Below are 18620 nucleotides of genomic sequence, written 5' to 3'. Positions count from 1 at the left end.
CAAATCCCAGGTAGCCGGCTCAAGGTTGACTCAGCCTTCCATCCTTCCGAGGTCGGTAAAATGAGTACCCAGCTTGCTGGGGGGGGCAATGTGTAGCCTGTATAATTAAAATTGTAAACCGCCCGGAGAGTGCTTGTAGCGCTATGGGACGGTATATAAGTCCAATAAATAAATAAATAAATAAATAAACTTCTGTGTTGTGTTCCAGCATTCCAATTAAGACCTTATGGCCAATGGAAGAGAGTTCAGCCTGATGACTTTTTGCTGGCTCTGTAATATGTTACGCAGTTATGTAAGTAAATCTTGGTCATGGGGCAACTGTGTATTTCCTTGTAAGGAAAGTGCCTAAGTGGAGCCTTCCTGCCAAAAGATTTAAGTGGCTGTACAACCCAGTCTCTTTTGATTCCTTTTTCGTTCTTTCTTTTTGCTTCTTTCCACCCACCCCATGGTTAGGTTTCTCACAGTGGTTGAAATCCTGTTGCATTGAGTCCAGCTGCACCATGAGAATGCCATCATGATCAGCAACAGACTGCCATTGATTAAAGGCTTCTTTTTGCTATGTCAGGATGCAAATGACTATGTCACATTGTGCAAGAGCCATGTGCACCCTGAAGTCACAAAATGAAGTCTTTAATCAGCAGCAGTGTGATACTGTTGATGACTTAATTCCTATTGGCGGGTAGAGCTCCACAATAGGATTTCAACCACTGTACAGAAAGCTCCTCTTGAGCTTTCCTCACCACTGATTTGTCAGGCAGTCTCTGGTGCTGCTTTGATGCTGGCGACTGAGAAGTTCTGCTATGCACCCAAGTCACTACATGGTTGCCTTAACTTAACCATACAATGAGAGGCATATTTGAAAATGTCTGACAATCTAAGTTACAGCTAAGATGAATGTGTTTCTCCAGATGGAAAGGGTGTGTGCCCCAGGACAGAGAATTATAGATTATTATTGTTGTCATTTTATATTTCTCAGTTTGCCTTCAGGAACTCCCATTGATCTGCTTTCTTTTTAAACTGCAGTAGATCATGGCTTTTACGTTATAGTGACATTTTGATAGATATGATAGCCAGAGAGGTCAAAATATTGGAAACTGAGGTGAAAACAAGATTGGGCCAGACAGGACATGGTACAAGTTTTATTATTATTATTATTATTAAATGAAACAAGCCTTCCGATTGAAATGCATGGAATGTTCTGTTTGATATTTGTAGAAAACAGAGAGTTCTCCGTAGTAGAAAACAGATGCTCTCGGAATAATATGGTGGATCATGAATTTCAAAGTGTCCTGTCTGCATTGCCAGGTATTTTGATGCTTCTGCTCACTGGCCATGGCGGGTAAAGGAAATATCTGCTGCCCATTCAGTCACTGGGATTAACATATGATGATGGAATCTTTCCTCCTACTGGAACAATCTAAAGCTTGTCTTAACTGTTGGTCTGCCCATTCCATCTAGTCCTGACATTGCGAAGCTTTGCTACTGGTGATGTTTGACAGATTTGTTCAGATCCCCCTTCTGTGCAACTTTACTGGATTTTCTAGGCATAGAATATACTTCCTTTTCCCCCTTCTCCCAAGATCTGTATATATCCTAAATTTGCTAGGCATGATTTTTGTTCTTTAGTTGTTAAGCCGTGTCCGATTCTTCATGACCCCGAATTATTTTCAAAATCTACTACATGTTCAAAGGCGACTGCACAAGTCATCTCCAGCTCTGGTGGACTGTCCTTTTCACACCTCTTTTCACAGCTGGTATGTAACTGGTCATGGGAAGAAGAATCCTAGAGAGAGAACAATGGTTTGCCTGATTGCCCTTCCATTCTTTTAGTCAAAGACTGATGAACTCTCAGTATATGTTCACTACCATCTTCAGCAACATTTTTCATTGCCTAGATCTAATTCTAAAAGAAAAAAGAAGAGAGGTTGCCCATTAGTGCCACCCTGATGTTCAGACAAAAAAGTAGTGTTTTCCAGGCAGGTTATATTTGAGATATAGGTCTATGAATAACTATGAAACTTGATGGATATATAGGGTTTTCAGATTGAGAAGCCATGTGTCACTGGATTTTGGTTGCCGGGGAGCAACAGGAGGGAAGGACTAATGCCTTGATGTACAGCTTGTATACTCCTCAGAGGCAAGTGGTAGGCTTCCAAGAGGCAAATAATTGGCTATTGTGCAGTCACTGTGGTGGGCTAGAAACATCTTTGATTTGATTCAGCTTTGCATGTTCTTAACTGGTTTCCAACTATGAGAGACAGAGCTCAATGTAACTTTGGTGTGATCCAGCAGAATACATGTTCTTATCTTACCTCAACTGCTGCAGTTGTTGGTATCCTGAACATACCCAACCAGCATAGGCTGAATAGCTGAGCTTTCTTCTGTAACAGATGATGCACTTAAAAAGATATAAAATGAAAAGCTGGCTTTAGGGAATTAATGGCTTTAAAGTATTAATGAATATTCTTTAAAATAAATGCATGACTTCATGACTTATATAAACTAATTAATTGTGGGAGGAAGAAATTAGATTGCTTTAGGTCCATTAAATAGTTGCATTCAGAGACATGAATAATGTGCCTATCAATGGCATAATTTCATAACTTTTCTCAGATGTATTTCATAGTTCCAATCTATGAAACAGATTAATTCTATTTCTGTATTAATCTGACTTAATTATTTTCTTAAAAGCTCTATGGAAATTTATATTTACATATGGAGAACTGCTTTACATCACTGAGAGAATTGTAAATATCAAAGTATAATTGTTTATATAACAGTTCATGTATTGATTCAGGAAGTGCAAATTAGTTAACTATGAGTCAATATTAGAATGAATTTCTCCTCTTTTTTGAAAAACGAACTGACCTCAATGCTGTGGAGATGTCCTTTTAAAGCAAAATGGGGCAATTCTAGTCAAGTTAGTGCAGAAGCTGATTTCTTGATGGGAAGGGCATGGCATCTATGTGCTCCTTGAGTAAATAAATCACTGGTGTGCATACTGGTGAAGCAAGGAACACCCACCCATTCCCCTTCAGGTGTCTTCACTTTGTTGCTTTCGTCTTCCCCTTGTCATTGTCCATAAAATTCAATGAGTTGTAAGCTTTTCTTTTCATATTCTAGGACAGAAATAACCCAGGATTTAAGAGTTGATTTTTATCATCTTATTCTTTCCCTCTATAATCCTGTACTACCTTTGATGGGCTTCATGAGAGTGGCAAATAAGAAATACAAAGATATCGAAGAGAATAGGAATTTTAAATACCAGTGTGAACAGTTCTTCCTTCTCTGCCCTGTATTGCTAAATGGTGGTCAAGCTGACTAACACCCATGAAGCAGGTAAAATATTTCTCTAAAACTTGCTTTGAGCAAATGTAGGGGTATTTTCTGACCTCACTGAAATTCTAATGTGCTGAGCCTTAGCAGTAGTTTAGCATTTCGGTCAGGATTAGGATTAGCAAAAAGATTTAATATATACTGTGTGTGTATCTTGAACTCACTGAGAATTCCAGTGCCTCCTGTGTCAACCTACTAACAATTGGAATATGGCACTTCTCAGAGTTATAGTTTTGTTGAAAAATAGCATAAGACTCTTGTGTGTGTGTGTGTGTGTGTGTTCCCAGCTAGTTTTTATTAAAGCTAAAATGAAAGGTTGTTTGTCAAGTGCCTGGAAAGTGGGGACAACTGTTTACAACTTTCCAAGGGATAATACCATAGAATGCTAGCACTGCAAGTCTAGTTCCAAATTTCTGCTGCAGCAAAAAGTGACTCTGAGAGACAGCACACATACAGTCATGAAAAAGAAAATACATCCTCTTTGAATTCTATGGTTTTACATATCAGGACATAATAAAAGTCACCCGGTCTTTAGCAGGTTTGAAAACTGGATAAATACAACCTCAGATGAACAACAACACATACTACATTGTGTCCTGATGTATTTTGTAATAATAAAACCAAAATTAGCATGCATCATGGTAATGTTGATAATCGAGTGCTATGGCTGTGTCATAGTAGAATATTGTTCATCCAGCAGCACATAAAACAGATAAGATTGCTATTAAACAGTGGAAGAAAGAAAGAAAAACTCCTAACCTCTGTCCCAGTTTGAGAACAGAGGAAGTCCCACCCCTGGAACCACAAGACCCAACATTCTTTTGCCACAAAAATTTAACATCCATAAGAAAAAGCCCAAAATATTGTGTCCCCTAGGACAGAGCAGTACTCCCTCAAACACTGTATAGTGCTCAAGGTGAAACAAGTTACTGTAACACAAATACAAAATAAGACAATAAAATGCAACAGTCAATTAGTAAGTAACAACCCACTGCCTTTTTACAATACTCCAATTCTGCTCTGTGCTTCAGATGCCACTTGCTGCCTAATGGTAGGATACATCTCCCTCTCCTTCCAAGGTATAGGTGATTCCTCACATTGTGTGTTTTCTAAGCAGTACGCCATCAAACATAAGACTAAAACAAGAACACTTATGGAAACCATAAGATAAGCATATAGCTCTCTTCCATCCATAGAAAATGCAACATTGGGGGTGGACAGCAATCCACTAAATAAATCTTTTACTGAGTTGTCTTATGTTGTAGGTGTGTCCAGACCATACCTAGAGGCTTGTTCTCTCAGTGGGGTTGGAGGCAGAACAACCAACAGGGAGTGAGATAGCCAAACCAATTTATCCCAATTGGGGAGGGTACACTCAGTGCAGTACCAAGATTTGCAAAGAAAAGGGAGACTGCATACAGCCTTCATAGTATCTTTGAACAGGAGGGAGGAGTTCCACCAATCAGCAAGTTACAGGTGTTTCATTTCTTTACCAATCACAAACTGGATTCAAACAGTTATTTTGCAAGTCAGGTATGTCCTGGTGGGTTTAGACTTGCAGGCCATGGAGTGAGGAAGGCCATGGAATGAGGAAGTGTTTGCATCAGACTTGGGTAAAATCAGTACTCAGGCCTTTAGGGAATGGAAAATGACCACATCAGTCATGGAAAACTTTAAGTAAGTTGTTGACTCAACTCTGTTGTAAGCTGGACTGGTTAAAGCAGTCTCAGGCAGTCTAAAACTCTGGGTGACAAATGACACAGCTGAAAGGTTATTACAATCAGAAGACAGAAAATATCAGTCCTTAAAGAAACATTAAGAAACACTGAATATAAGAGGCATTAAATATTAAATTTTCCTCAACACCTTTCATAGCATTCATGGTTTCAGAAATGCCAGTTTGTAGCTTATGCTACAGTGTGTGGGTGTGCAGAGATGGGATTTTGTACTATAAGGATTGGCAGAGAGTCATAAATAATGACTGCTTTTGGATTTTTATATCATTTCAAATGCTTATCAGCTGCCAAGGTTAAATCTGTAATTAAGTGGTAATCCCATAGCATCACTGGATGTAGTGAAAAACAGCACTTTTCTGAGTTCATACTGAGTGAAATGAACATTTCTGAGTTATGTAATCTTTCAAAAAGAATCACAGAAATGTATTCTAGAACATTACAAATAAGAGAAAATTGTTATTTTAAGGCCTTTGAAAATAATCTTCTAATCAACACCTCCCTGCATTGTAGAAAAACACCCTACCCAATACTAAAAAGGTACTGGTCTAGAATAGAGATGGGGATGAATCAGCAAAAAATGGCACTTCACTGTGATTTGTCAAAGTTGACAAATGGATGAATCAATGAAGCCCCAAATTTTAGTGACGAATTGATGAGTATTCATTGATTTGTCATTAAAGCGCAATGTTTTTTCAGCCTTTCCTCATAGGGCTTGGCTGCCATTCCCCTGATCATCCTTGTTGTACTTCTCTGAATCTGTTCCAGTTTGTCTGCACCCTTCTTGAGGTATCCAGAACTAGGCATAGTACTCAAGACGAGCCCTAACCAGTGCCAAAAAGAGGAAAAGTAGTACTTCACATGATTCAGAAGTTTAACCTTCAAATCACACAAAATGCTAGTTCCCCTCTATTCAGCACTGGTTAGACTTCAACTTGAGTACAGTACTGTGTCCAGTTCTGATGTATGGTGACCCTAATAGGGTTTTCAACATATATAAATGTTTAAAAACAGGTTTATCACTGCCTCCATCACCCCAGGTCTCCTTGGTTGAGCAGGAATTTGAACCCAGGTGTCCTAGACTTACACTCTATCTACTGTATTTTGTGTGTGTTTTATGCCGTCAAGTTGGAACTAACTTATACCAGCCCTCATAGGGCTTTCAAGGAAAGTGAGATATTTAAGGAGTCATTTAAGAGTTCCACTCCCCCAGTCATTTTCTGTGGCTGAGCGGGGATTTAAACCCTTTTCTCCAGAATCCTAGTCTGCCAATCTGGGAATTCTACTATACTTAACTGGTCAACAAAAATTGATATAAAAACTTTGGACATTAAGTACATGGAAGCTTAAGTCAATATAATATGGTGAAACCAGGCTTACACAGTTAATTCAGAACTCTTCTTTTTTCATATTCTCCAGCAGTGATGAATTTCAGTTGATCTGTGTATTTGAAGAAAAAAAATGCATACACCAGTATGTGTATTTGGGGGAAGGAGTCTGAAAATTTCTGCACTTTTTAATGTGTGTGTGTTCAGAAACTTGGAGGATGATGATAAAATCGAACAAAAATAGGTCTATATGATTGAATACATGTGAAATTGCCATGGAGTGAAAATAGACTGATTAATTCCACCCTATTCTCCAAAGCGGTACTAATTCCTGACCCAATTCTGTATCATGCTGAGGGCAGTCCGCCTACTGCTAAGGCACTGTTTTCTTATTCCATGGCTTCAGGTAAGAAACAGGTGTGTTCCAACTATAAATAATTGTGTGCTGTTGCTTTCAGTCACTGTGTATCCCAAATATTGAGATATTTAGCAGTCCCCCATGTTTGAGGTCAGACTTCAGTGTCTTTTTCCACACTGTTCTAGCTTCTTTGAAGCATCTTTTCATTTTAATCCAGGCATGTTGCCTCACAGCTTGAGTACTTGATTTGCAAGCTCCTTTCTGATGATTTATATCTACAGAGAAAGGCAGCCAAATGCAATCAGCAATTGAAATAAACAACCCTCCAGCCAGCAAATTGCGTGTCCCTCTGATGGTCTCTGATGGTGAGTTCTGCACAGGCTGCAAAAATTCACCCAAGCAAATGCAACTCAACACACACACATTTTGATATATGATGAGAAAGGCAGACATTGGAAAGAGTTACTTTTTTTGCCTGGCCGGCTGGGGATTTGAGGAGTCATAGTCAAAACAACAGTAATGCTTTTGGGAAAAGTTCTTTGAAAATCACAGAATGTTTGCTATACTTTAAATATTGCTTCTAGAGGTGGGCAGGAACAAGAAAACCAGTGGTTTGTGGTGGTTTGTGGTTATCTTGGGAAAATGAACCTGTTCACTGTTTGTTTTTCCAGTTCATGCTGGGGAGGACCTACCTGTTCCTCCCTCCTCCTCCTTCTCTGCCACCTACCTGACCCTTTCCCACTGCCCCTATTGCCTCCCTACCTGGTTGTGCCACCACAAGACCACCACACTACCACCACTACCATGCTGCCATTTCTGATCATGTACCAATCTATCAGCCTAGTGGCAGACATGCACAGAGGCAGCAGGTCTGGCTTCCAGGAACTGGCCCACCGCTTCTGCGCATGCACCACCTGTCAGTTGGACAGTGGGTGCATGCACAGAGGCAGAATGCTTGGTTCTAGGAAAGGAAGCCATACCTGCTGCCTCCGTGCATGCGGCCGCCACCCTGCTGAAAGCAGGCACAAAAGCAGCAGGCCTGGCTTCTGGAAGATAGGGAGGCAATGGGGACAGTGTGAAGGGAGTGGGGGCCATTTCCTTTTGCCAAACAAAATGAAACACTGAAAGGAAAAATGTTCTGCACTTTGTTTTGGCAGAACAGGATCCTCCAACGGTTTCATGAACTGAACCATGAACTAGCCCAATTTGTCAACTTTTCTGGTTCATGGTTTGGTTCATGCCCGTCTCTAATTGCCTCTGTAGCTACTAAGTTCTGAATGGTCCTCTGAAAGGTGATGGAAAATTATTTTAGTTGTATGACACAAATACTTTATGTTTACCTGATACAGTTTTTTTCTAAAGAAGAAACTCAAATGTGTTTTATGTGCAAATCTCCTACAAAGATGATTTTAATTGTGCTCAAAACTGAGGTGGAATTCAAGGGGAATTTTCCATCTCTTTCCAACTGCGTGCTTACACTAAAGATGGCGCTGGAGGTGGGCGGTATGCGTTTTCTTCCGTCGCTCCAGCTTGCCTCTTGAGATTTTCTCCTCTCTTTCCCTACTCTTTCTCCCCTCTTTTTTCTTCTTTTGTCCTTTCTTCTTCCCCCTGTTTGCCCTGCCTGCCGTTTGTCATCTCTCCCGATGGTGTTAAAACTTACCGGGGAGAATCGCGGAGCGTGTGGCTGCGCCTGACCGGACCCTGGGACGCGAGGAGGCTGCCACTCGAAACGTGGAGCGCCTGCGAGCTTAAGAAGTGGAGGTGTGGAGTCGCAGAGGAACGCAGCCGGTCTGTTGTTGGGGGGTCCGGGGAGTCAGGAAGCCTGTTGTTTCGCTGGCTTTTCCTTCTTTCCCCGCCCTTCCCCTCACCCTCGTCATTACCTCCCTGCTGGAGAAATCCAGGGCAGCGCTGCCGGAGCGGGAGCCCAGAAGCCGGGGCCGGAGCTGGAGCAGGAGATCGGGAGAGCGCTCTTCCGGCTTCTGGTTGGGCTCGGGGCCCGGTAGCTCTTTTTTTGACTACCTGGAGGAGGCTAGATTGGAGCTCGGTACGCGCGGGCTGCTGCAAGCTCACCCGGCAGAGCCTGGAGATCTTTTACCTGCTCCCCGCCTATCCTGAGAGACATTTCAGCAGAGGCTCGGCGGCGAGACCCCGCGGCGGAGAGTTCGGTCGGAGGGCTCCCGGACAGAGACTAGATCCCGGAGGAGGTGTGGACTAAGCCGGAGCGCTGAGCCCGGAGGCAGCCACAAGGTGCAGGGTCGACGTGGGTTTCGGAGGGAGCCTGTGGGGTCGCTGGAGCGACAGAGCGGCCAAATGCCAGTCGCCATGCTGGAAGATCCCCCCCCAGGTTTCCCTCTCTCCGCTTGCCTCCTTCCATCTGCTAACGATGTCTGCCTAACCCAAGGGTGGGAAATGGCTGTGTTTGAGCCCTCCTCAGCTCGGTTCCTGCTGTTTTTGACTTTGAATTTGTTGACTCTTAACATCACAGACCTTGGGCCCTTTGTTAAAAACTGCGACTACTGGCCCTTTAAAGAACTCTGCTCTCTAGCGCTGCCATTAATATCGAGGCCAGCGACATCAGAAAGAACAAGGCCACGCGGGGGAGAAGGAAGGACTACTTTGGGCATTGGGTGGGGGGGGTAACTAGTGAGGCTTTATTTTATTTACTTATCTATTTTTATTTTCCTTTTTATTTTGATATTTGATTTAATTTAATTTGCTTGCCTACTTTATGTTCACTATTTATATGCATTGGTATATTGTTTATGGTTAATTTTTATTTTTATTGTTACTATTATTTTTCTCTTTGTTTATTGATTTATTTGTACTAAGTTAATTTTGTCTATTATCTTTCCCTTTCCTTTTCTTTTTCTCCCTTTTTCCCCTTACCTCCCTCCCTCCCTCCCTCCTCCCTCTGATGGAATGGAAGGCCTGCCCTCCCAGCGAGGGCCCCCAAAATATTTCTGTGGTCACGGGTAGAGGTAGATATGGTGTGGCCCCAGTCCCTACTCGTGTAAGAAGAACGATGGACAGATGTCTGAAGGCTGTCCACTGTTCTGAGCCTGGGGCCACCCCTCAATATTGAGGCAGCCAAATCAGTCATCCTTCCACTCTACGCCTGGTGTTGTTGAATGCCAGGTCTGTCGCCAATAAGGCCCAGGTGATTTATGACCTTATCCTGGAAGAGGATGCAGACCTGGCCTGCATAACCGAAACATGGATAGGCGGAGAGGGGGGTCCTCCCCTAGCACTCATCTGTCCGCCCGGTTATGCCGTCCAACATCAGGGTAGACTGGAAGGTCAGGGGGGGGAGTCGCCATTGTCTATAAATCCATCTTGGAGGTTACTGGGCGCTCCTCGGTGGTAAAGCCGGGTCTGGCGGCCCTCCACGTGTCGATTGGGGCCAGGGATGGTTTTGGGATCTTGCTGGGTTACCGTGCTCCCCGCGACCCAGCCATTTCCCTACCGGAGCTGGTGGACTTTGTCTCCGTGGCACTGTTGGGTTCCCCGAAGCTGCTGGTTTTGGGGGACTTCAACGTCCATGCGGGGGCAGAGATTTTCGGACCAGCTCTTGAGTTCTTGGAGACCATGGCCTTCTTGAACATGTCCCAACATGTCACCGGCCCCACCCACGTGGGCGGCCACACACACTCGACCTGGTTTTTTCCTCCAGTGGGAGCGGGAGTGGTCCGATGGTGACTGACCTTGAGTCGGTCGCCCTGTCATGGTCGGATCATCACCTAATAAAATGTAACCTCAACATGGCCCTCCCCCCTCGCAGGGAGCAGGGACCTATTGTTATGGTCCGCCCTCGAAGGCTACTGGATCCGATTGGATTCCAGGATGCCATGAGAGGTGCTATGGCTGATCTGGCTGGCGTTCCTGTCGAGGTTCTGGCTGACAGCTGGTTCGCCGCTGCGGTCAGGGTTGTAGACATGATCGCACCTAAACGCCCTCTCCGATGCAGAGCCCGCCCAGCACCCTGGTTTAACCAGGACCTCCGGGTGCTGAAGCGGGTCAGGAGACGGCTAGAGCGCAAATGGAGAAAGGACCCGACGGATTATAATTGGATAGCTGTTAAGGTCGCCACTAACCTTTACCTGGCTAAGGTAAAGGCTGCCAGTCGAGCATACTTCGCTAACCGGATAAGCAAAGTGTCCAACCAGCAGGTGGAATTATTCCGTATAGTGCGCGACCTATCCGGAATTGGCCCGGGTGATGGGCCTCCCCCTAGTTTTACACCGGACCAATTTGCAGCATTTTTTAAATCTAAAGTGGAGGCCATCCGCCGGGACCTGTCTCCTTTTTTGAATACAGTTAGTCGAGCTGAGATGTCCAGCGCTCCGTCTTGCCCGGCAATTTTTGACTCCTTTCAGCCTGTCACGCCTGACACTGTCGCCAGGGCGCTTGATCGCTGTCGCGCCACCACCTCCTCCCTGGACCCCTGTCCGGCCTGGCTAATCAAAGCAGCCAGGCCTACAACAACGGAATGGGCCACCGTAATAATTAATGGGTCTTTCCTTGAGGGCAGATTTCCATCTGCCCTCAAGGAGACACTCATTAGGCCCATCAGGAAGAAACCAAGTTTGGCGGCGGACGAGATTGGCAATTACAGGCCCGTCGCCAATGTTTCTTTCCTAAGTAAGGTGGTGGAGAGGGTGGTGGCCGATCAGCTTCAAGCGCACCTGGATGAAACAGATGCCCTGGATCCATTTCAGTCGGGCTTCAGGCCGCGCCATGGCACAGAAACGGCATTGGTCGCCCTGTGTGATGACCTACTGAGAGAGGCTGACAGGGGCAAAGTGTCCTTGCTGGTCCTCCTCGACATCTCAGCGGCCTTTGATACCATTGACCACGGTATCCTCCTGGGGAGGCTCTCCGAGTTGGGAATTGGTGGCCTCGCATTGGCTTGGCTCCGTTCCTTCTTGGAGGACCGCCCCCAGAGAGTGCAGCTTGGGGAGAGCATCTCGGCCCCGTGGAATCTCAATTGTGGGGTCCCACAGGGGTCGATCATCTCCCCAATGCTGTTTAACATCTATATGAGGCCGCTGGGTGGGGTCATCAGGGGGTGTGGAGCCCGGTGTCATCAGTATGCCGATGATACTCAGCTCTACATCTCCTTTCCACCTACTGCAGGAGAAGCCGTTCTGTCCCTTCAGCGCTGCCTGGGGACCGTACTGCAATGGATGCAGGAGAACGGGCTGAGGCTGAACCCGGACAAGACAGAGGTACTAAGGGTGGGTGCCCCCACAGTCGGGAACTTGGGAAACTCCCTCTCTTTTGGGGGGGTGACCCTTCCCGCTAAGGATGGGGTCCGCAGCTTGGGAATCCATCTTGACCCGGCGCTCACTATGGAATTCCAGGTGACGTCGGTGGTCCGAACCGCCTTTTACCATCTCAGGCGGGTGGCCCAGCTGCGGCCCTATCTTGATGTTGGGGCGCTCACCACTTTGGTGCACGCGCTTGTAATCTCAAGATTAGACTACTGTAATGTGCTCTACGTGGGGCTACCTTTGAGGCTGCTGCGGAAACTTCAGGTGGTGCAGAACGCGGCGGCCAGACTCCTTAGTGGGGTGAGAAAATTCCAACATATCTCGCCCACTCTGGCCACATTGCACTGGCTGCCCATCCGATTCCACATCGACTTCAAGGTGTTGATGCTCACGTACAAAGCCCTAAATGGTTTAGGGCCTCGATATTTGGCGGAACGCCTTCTACCACCAAGTTCTACCCGTGTCACTCGCGCGAGCCAGGAGGTGAGGTTGAGGAGCCTAACGCCGAGGGAGGCCCGGAAGGAGAAGACAAGAAATCGGGCCTTCTCGGCGGTGGCTCCTCGCCTCTGGAACAACCTTCCCCCGGACATTCGCGCGGCCCCCTCGCTGGGTATTTTTAAAAAGCAATTAAAGACAATGATGTTTCGGCAGGCCTTCCCCCCCACCCCCCCTTAGCTAATCCTGATTTTCCTTTTTTCTTTTTCTTAGTTTATAATTTCATGGTTGAAAGTTTTCTTCTTTGTAAACTCATTTTTAGTTATTGTTTTACCCCTGTTGTGAGCCGCCTAGAGTGGTCTATTGACTAGATAGGCAGGATATAAATAAATAAATAAATAAAACAGTTATTTGAATCCCAATTCCAGACTTGTTACATTTAACCTGCTCCATTGTCCTTTTGCCCCCTTACCCCGGAATAATGATGCGAGACCAGAATTATGGGTTAAACATGGGCCACACTTTATTGAAATAATCAATGGTGCCAATCCTTTGGCAAAGGGGGGGGTCCTGCCATAGTGCAGAATCAGGTTTAAACATATAGGTCTGAACAGACCTTTTAACAAACAAATGGGCGAGCCCCTGGCCCAAGTTTTCACAGCTATGAAGATAGCGAGAAAACCGGCCAACCCAAATTTGACCACCCCTGGACTTCAAGCCACCCCCCCTTGTTGATTGTTGGTCCGGGTGTGGCCCCAGCGCATCTCCCCCCCCCCACCCCAAGCACTGTAATCGCATGATCCCACAGTGCTGGGAGATCAAATGAGCTAGACCTTACCTGAGATTGCTATGGGACTCACAAAAAACCCTGTTTTATCCGCGCTACCCACCACCGCATAGGGACTAGTCATGCTAAGTCCCATGCCTGCCATCGAGCTCACCAAGTTCCAAAAGCAGCCCCTCTTGATGTCTTAAAGGAAGAAATCCAAACCTCATTCGGATAGATGTATGTCATCTTCTCTACTGGAATAATCACTTAGCCATGCATCTAACACTGGGATCCTAATTGGGCTAGGGCCCTTTTCCAGGGTTACCCCCACCACGCTTGGGTGTCTGCCACCTCCGGGGCCCTTGTCCTGTCTTTGAGCACCAGTCTGGAAACATGTAGTTCTGGGGTGCTGCCCACCCCACACTAAACATTCGTGCCTGAAACAGCATGCTTTCCTAGTGCAAGCACCCTTGGTGTTATAATCCCAGCAGAGCAGGCGGGGATGAACCACCTGCCCTGCTACTACACAGGGATTCAGATTCCTGGCAGCCTTTCAAATAAGATGTCCGCTATCAAACCTGTCACCCAAATTGGGCCTGGCTGGAGTCAGAGAATGTAGCCAGAGGCTCCACAGGGCCTCATTCCAACACAAAGTTGGGTGAATCACACTCCTCATGGGAAACGCTTCACCATAGATAACCAAGCCCGTCCAGCGAAGTCCACCTGTGCCCTATGGATCAGATCTAAATATTGGAGTAGCAATGGAGCCTGCCCATGCTGGGCCTTCGCTACAACCTTGGTGTCATTAGGAAACCGGGTAACCAATTGTCCATGTCCTGTCTGGTCTATGCCTCCTGTGCCTCTCTTTGTCTCCCCCATCTTCCTCATCCAAATCCTTTCTCTACGCTCCTGGTCAGGTCAAATGTCCACATATTTATATATCCAGATTTTTTTTCTTTGGTTGCCGGGTTGAGATGATCACCCTAGACATCACGTGGTCCCAAAACAGTCAAGCTTGTAATGGTACGGTGTTATAGCTCAAACCTGGTACCGATGGGTAAGGCTAAAAAACCCCCACACCAGCGATTGAATTTAACGGGGCTGGAAATGTGACGTGTGGAAACGGTGCAGCCCAGCCGCCAAACTGCACTTGTACTAGGCCTAGAATTGCTTGGAACCCTAAAATTCTATGTATTATATGCTAAATAGAAGTGGGAGTTAACCTGCCCACTGCTAGTCCCACGTCAAGCGGGCATTGGGGGAGGAATGTCTGGTGCAGTGCCCAACTCACCTGACAAAAGCATCGTTGTGACTGAATCCTCCTCTTCTGTGCTGGTGGTCTGGACTTGCTTTTCCATCACCTCATGCCTACTCACTGCCATTGCCACTGTGCTGGTTGCTGCCAGATGGATCAAGACTCCTCTTCCGAGAAAGCCTGAAAAGGTGACACCTGAGGGGCTGGTTGCTTGCCCTCTCTGATACTCAGACCTGGATCCCTTTCCACAGGTATTAGTTACGGAGTCAGGGTCACTCCTCCTTCATGAGCGCACTGCCATCGTGGTGTTACTGCCACCCCATCTGCTTCCCTTCTGGGCATCCCCGCAGCCTCTTGTTCCACCTCTAAAACAGCAAGCCCAGACATTAGCAGCCATAGATGCCCATTCAGGCAGCAATCCACATGATTACACGCTACCATGCCAAGTGGTCCAGGATGGGAACACCCGTGAAGCACTGTACAAAAGGCTATATCAACCTTCCTTTGCTGTATTATATGTATGCTGTAATATTGCTAATATAAATAGTATGTGTATATATTTATAATATCAAGTGAACTACCTATTGATAATAATTATTATTATTTTATTATTAATTAATTCATTTATTTAATTAATAATTTTAATTCGTTAATTATCTACTTGATCATATTTTTGTTTAAGTATAATTAATTATTTACTTGTTTATAAACCATTGAGAGTGTCCTAACCTATGGCATTCTGGCATGGTTTGGGAGTAGCTCTGTAGTGGACAAAAAAGCTCTACAGAGAACCATTAAAATTGCCCAGAATATCATCGGGCTCCAGCTACCAACCCTGGATGACATCTTCACATCCCGCTGTCTAAGGAAATCACATAGCATCCTGAGAGACTCTTCCCATCCTGCTTATAACTTTTTTGAACTGTTACCATCTGGCAGAAGATACAGAACAATTAAGACTCGGACCACACGTTTTCTCAATAGTTTTTATCCCAGAGCTATAATTGCAATTAATAATGAGCTTAAAGACCACCAGTAGTGAATAATTAGTTGGACTGTGTTACTTGATCTGCGGTGTAGATGTTTGTATTTTTAGTGGGGGACTTTTAGTGGGTGGGGAGTGTTTGGGAATTTTATGTGTGTGCATGTGTCTGGTCTCTGGGTGTCTGTGAATTTCGTTGTATGTGTATATACTTACAATGACAATAAATTATTATTATTATTATTATTATTATTATTATTATTATTATTATTATTATTATTATTATTATTATTATTATTATTATTATTATTATTATTATTGCAGTCCACCATATTGGGCAATGATAATCCCTATTATATTCATAATTGATTCTTTGAATAATTAAGTCAGAGCTGATTTATGTATGTATTTATTTGTTTATTAATATTGTATAATGAGCACTATTAAAATTGATACTGTCAGTAAAACACAGTTTAAAACTGAATAAGACAAGGACCCAACGACAGCAGCACACTCAGCTTAACAGCCGAGCACGTGGCTTGATTGCAAAACCCAGGCACTGCCAAATTTATTTATTTTATTTATTTATTTACAATATTTTTTAGCCGCACCATTGCCAATGGCTTCTGGGCGGCGTACAACATTAAAACCTAAAAACATTAAAAACATTTTAAGAAACAGTATAAAATACCATATATTAAAATATTTCTTAAAACAATTAAAACATTAAAAGTAATTAATTAAAATGCTGGGTGAACAGAAAGGTCTTTGCCTGGCGCCGAAAGGCCAAGAGTGTCGGAGCCAGGCGGATCTCTCTAGGGAGGGTGTTCCAAAGTTGGGGGGCAACAACCGAGAAGGCCCTATTCCGACATGCCATCCCCTTCACCTCTTTCAGAGATGGCACCTTCAGAAGGGCCTCCTGGCCTGATCTTAGAGGACGGGCAGGCACATACGGAAGAAGGCGGTCCTTTAGGTAACCAGGTCCTAAGCCGTTTAGGGCTTTATATGTCAAAGTAAGCACTTTGAATTGGGCCCGAGCAGCAACCGGCAGCCAGTGTAAATTTTTCAGAACCGGCGTGATATGAGTCCGTGCGGCGGCACCACTTACCAGCCGCGCAGCCCGGTTCTGTGCCAGTTGCAGTCGTCGGACCGTCTTCAAAGGCTGCCCCACGTATAGCGCATTGCAGTAATCCAGTCTGGTTGTTACCAGTGCATGAGTGACTGCTGCCAGGCTCCGCTCATCCAGGTAAGGGCGAAGTTGATATATTCTCCGCAGCTGTAAGAAGGCACCCCTGGACACCGAGTCCACCTGGGCTTCCAAGGTCAGACTGGGGTCAAGGAGCACCCCCAAGCTGCGGACCCTATCCTTTAGGGGGAGTGTGATCCCGTCTAAGGTAGGGAGATGGCCCTTTAACCTATCTGGCGGGGCACCTACCAGCAGCACTTCAGACTTGTCTGGATTGAGCCTCAGTTTATTGACTCTCATCCAGACCATTATCGAGTCCAGGCACGAGTTCAGAACGGTGACTGCCACACCTGGATTGGTAGAAAATGAGAGGTAGAGCTGGGTGTCGTCAGCATATTGCTGACTCCTCAGCCCAAACCTCCTAACGACCTCCCCCAGCGGTTTCATGTAGATATTGAACAGCATGGGGGACAGTATAGAGCCCTGAGGAACCCCATGACGCAACTGCCATGGGTCAGAGCTACTGTCCCCCAGCACTCCTTACTTTCTCCTGGGGGGGGGAAGAGCATAGCGCAAGACAACTAAGTCAAGCCTCAATCCAGCCGGAAAAACCCAATTTATAGGTAGTGTCCTGAATCCTTTATTGCTATTGTTAATATTATTTGACTTAATCCTTTAATGTTTGCGAAATGATGCCCTTTTTACCGCCTTTTTAAAGCTAAAAGGAAGCTAAGCACGCCAAGCAGTGGAGCGCCTGGTGCCCGCACCACCTAGCTATGCTACGTTTGATCTGGTGATTGCTTAAAAATAACTTATAAAAGGAATGATTCAGGGGACAAAATGCGAAGCTGAGGAGATTGCCAAGCAAACCGTGGGAGGGAGCCAATGCTACCCCCCCATTTCCCAACCGTTGAGCGATGCAAGCCTCACAACTTCACTACATAGTTGAAAGGCAAACGAGCAGCCAAACTCTGTCCTTATTTGTTACCAGCGAAGAAAGAGGAAGAGGAAAGGGGGGGAATGGCCCTTAAATAATCTGTTGTTTCCCCCTCTCCCACCAAGTTGCTCTTGGGAGACTGTAAGGTCTTGCTGCCTCTAAGGAAGGAGGCAAAGGCGAACCACGATGCCGAGGAATGGCTCAGCAGCAGCTTGTTCATTCTTGTCCTCCTTCTGCTACTGTGTGATGAAACCCTCCCCATTGATTGAACTGTGGTCCAGCCAGTGCTATTAAGATATTATAGATACAATCCAAGAAATTCCTATTGAACTGCATCTAAAGAGAGGCATCCTGAAAGTGGGAACAGCTTGCAATGTGATGCTCAAGACACTCACATTCTTTAAGAATTTCTCTCTGCCTGTCATGGGCTATGTCTAATGTCTTCTTCTGTCCTGAGTGTGAGAGTCACATTTCCATGCAATCCAATTCCTGGGCTGTAAAGGCCTTTTAAGGAACGAATTGCTCACTTCCCCCTCCACAACTTTCCAATTTCAAACTGGAGGTTTTAGATATTATCCCTTAGATTGTAGCACAAAAGCAAGCATTGATAATATGGCATGAATCACTCTGCCAATTAAACCAGCCGAGGGACTAAATAGAAGTGATATTAATTGAAGCCTGAATTTGTTTTTGCACATGTGCATGCATGTGTGCATAGGTCTGTGTCCATGTGCTAGGAATAAGACTTTGACTTTTGCCCCCTGCCAGGGTTTGGCTCCAGTTTTGAACCTCTCAGACTGCTATTTAGTAAGTGCGAGATGAGGCAAAGCAAGGCAAAGGTGGGGAAGGCCAAATGCAAGCAAGGGCCAATCACATGATTAATGTTCCATCAGTTTGACCCTGAAATCAGAATAGGCAGGAGGCTGTTTCATACAAAGCTGCTGCTGGGGATAGAGAAAAATGTAATTGGACATGGACTCCCTCCTGAGGATTTCTTCCATCACAAAGTAATATTTCTGATACATGAATGT

This window comes from Pogona vitticeps, chromosome 3 (assembly GCF_051106095.1).
Source record: "Pogona vitticeps strain Pit_001003342236 chromosome 3, PviZW2.1, whole genome shotgun sequence".
Lineage (NCBI taxonomy): Eukaryota > Metazoa > Chordata > Lepidosauria > Squamata > Agamidae > Pogona > Pogona vitticeps.
Note: the sequence above shows the minus strand (reverse complement) of the source record.